Genomic DNA, 2,724 nt, shown 5'->3' with positions numbered 1-2,724 from the left:
AGGGGAGTGGGTGTAGTTTCGGTCATTTAGGGTGGGTTTGGGTGGGAAAAGATTTTTGAATTTTGAAGGTGGGTGGGGTTTATGGGGAAGAGTGGATGGATGTGAGTGGTGAAAGGGGTAATTGGGAAGAGAGATTGAAGTTGTTGGGAAGTGTGTTTTGGGGAAGAGTGTTATAGGATTAGGAGGTAAGGTGGGAATATGTTAGGTGGGGATCCTGTGGGGTCCACAGATCCTAAGATGATCCTGTGGGGTCCACAGATCCTGAGGTGTCAAGGATTTACATCCCTGAACCAATTAGGCATGTAAAATGCCTTTGCACACCATTCTAGCGTTTAAACGCCGAGATGATGCACACTCTGGGCGTTCAACACCCATGTGTAGCATGTTTCTGGCGTAGAACGCCAGTTCCATGCTTGTTACTGGCGTTCAGCGCCAGCTTTCCTCAAGGCACATTTCTGGCATTCAAACGCCAGGATGTTGCTTGTTTCTGGCGTTCAGCGCCAGATTCATGCTCTGTTCTAGCGTTGAACGCCAGCCAGATGCTCCTTACTGGCGTTGAACGCCAGTCTGTCCTCCCTCCAGGGTGTGATTTTTCTTCTGCTGTTTTTGATTCTGTTTTTAATTTTATTATTTTTTTTCGTGACTCCACATGATCATGTACCTAATAAAACACAAAATAACAATAAAATAAAATTAAAATTAGATAAATAAAAATTGGGTTGCCTCCCAACAAGCGCTCTTTTAATGTCATTAGCTTGACAGTGGGCTCTCATGGAGCCTCACAGGTGATCAGGTCAATGTTGTTTAGTCCCAACACCAAACTTAGAGTTTGGTTGTGGGGATGTAACACCAAACTTAGAGTTTGGTTGTGGCCTCCCAACACCAAACTTAGAGTTTGACTGTGGGGGCTCTGTTTAACTCTGTACTGAGAGAAGCTCTTCATGCTTACTCTCTTTTGTCACAGAGGGATGGCCATGTGCCTTAAACACAAGGTAGTCCCCATTCAATTGAAGGACTAATTCACCTCTGTTGACATCTATCACAGCTCCTGCTGTGGCTAGGAAAGGTCTTCCAAGGATGATGCACTCATCCTCTTCCTTCCTAGTGTCTAAGATTATGAAATTAGCAGGGATGTAAAGGCCTTCAACCTTTACTAACACGTCCTCTATTAATCCATAAGCTTGTCTTAATGACTTGTCTGCCAATTGTAATGAGAACAAGGCAAGTTGTACCTCAATGATCCCCAGCTTCTCTATTACAGAGAGTGGCATAAGATTTATCCCTGACCCCAGATCACATAGAGCTTTTTCAAAGGTCATGGTGCCTATGGTACAAGGTATTAAGAACTTTCCAGGATCTTGTCTCTTTTGAGGTAAAATTTGCTGAATCCAGGTATCTAGTTCACTAATGAGCAAGGGAGGTTCACTTTTCCAAGTCTCATTACCAAATAACTTGGCATTCAGCTTCATGATAGCTCCTAAATATTGAGCAACTTGCTCTCCAGTCACATCTTCATCCTTTTCAGAGGAAGAATAGTCTTCAGAGCTCATGAATGGCAGAAGGAGATTTAATGGAATCTCTATGGTCTCTATATGAGCCTCAGATTCCTTTGGATCCTTAATAGAAAACTCCCTCTTGCTTGAGAGACGTCCCAGGAGGTCCTCCTCACTAGGACTTTCGTCCTTCTCCTCCCTTGTGCATTCGGCCATATTGATCACATCAATGGCCTTGCACTCTCCTTTTGGATTCTCTTCTGTATTGCTTGGGAGAATACTAGGAGGAGTTTCAATGACTTTGTTACTCAGCTGGCCCACTTGTGCCTCCAGATTTCTGATGGAGGATCTTGTTTCACTCATGAAATTGAAAGTGGCTTTTGACAGATCAGAGACTAAATTTGCTAAATTAGAGGAGCTTTGTTCAGAATTCTCTGTCTGTTGCTGAGAAGATGATGGAAAAGGCTTGTTATTACTGAGCCTATTTCTTCCACCATTATTAAAGCCTTGTTGAAGCTTTTGTTGATCCTTCCATGAGAAATTTGGGTGATTTCTCCATGATGAGTTATAGGTGTTTCCATAAGGTTCACCCATGTAATTAACCTCTGCTATTGCAAGGTTCTCAGGATCATAAGCTTCTTCAGAAGCTGCCTCTTTAGTACTGTTGGATGCATTTTGCCATCCATTCAAACTTTGAGAGATCATGTTGACTTGCTGAGTCAACACTTTGTTCTGAGCCAATATGGCATTCAGAGCATCAATTTTAAGAACTCCTTTCCTCTGAGGCGTCTCACTATTCACGAAATTCCTCTCAGAAGTGTACATGAATTGGTTATTTGCAACCATGTCAATTAGTTCTTGAGCTTCTGTAGGCGTTTTCTTTAGGTGAATGGATCCACCTGCAGAATGGTCCAATGATATTTTTGAAAATTCAGATAGACCATAATAGAATATATCTAATATGGTCCATTCTGAAAACATATCAGATGGACACCTTTTGGTCAGCTGCTTGTATTATTCCCAAGCTTCATAGAGGGATTCACCATCTTTTTGTTTGAAGGTCTGAACATCCACTCTAAGCTTGCTCAGCTTTTGAGGAGGAAAGAATTTATCGAAGAAAGTCGTGACCTGCTTATCCCAGGAGTCCAGGCTATCTTTAGGTTGTGAGTCCAACCATATTCTAGCTCTGTCTCTTACAGCAAAAGGGAAAAGCATGAGTCTGTAGACTTTC

Source organism: Arachis duranensis, chromosome 4 (assembly GCF_000817695.3).
Source record: "Arachis duranensis cultivar V14167 chromosome 4, aradu.V14167.gnm2.J7QH, whole genome shotgun sequence".
NCBI lineage: Eukaryota > Viridiplantae > Streptophyta > Magnoliopsida > Fabales > Fabaceae > Arachis > Arachis duranensis.
The sequence above is the reverse complement of the archived record's forward strand: the minus strand, read 5'-3'. Positions refer to the sequence as shown.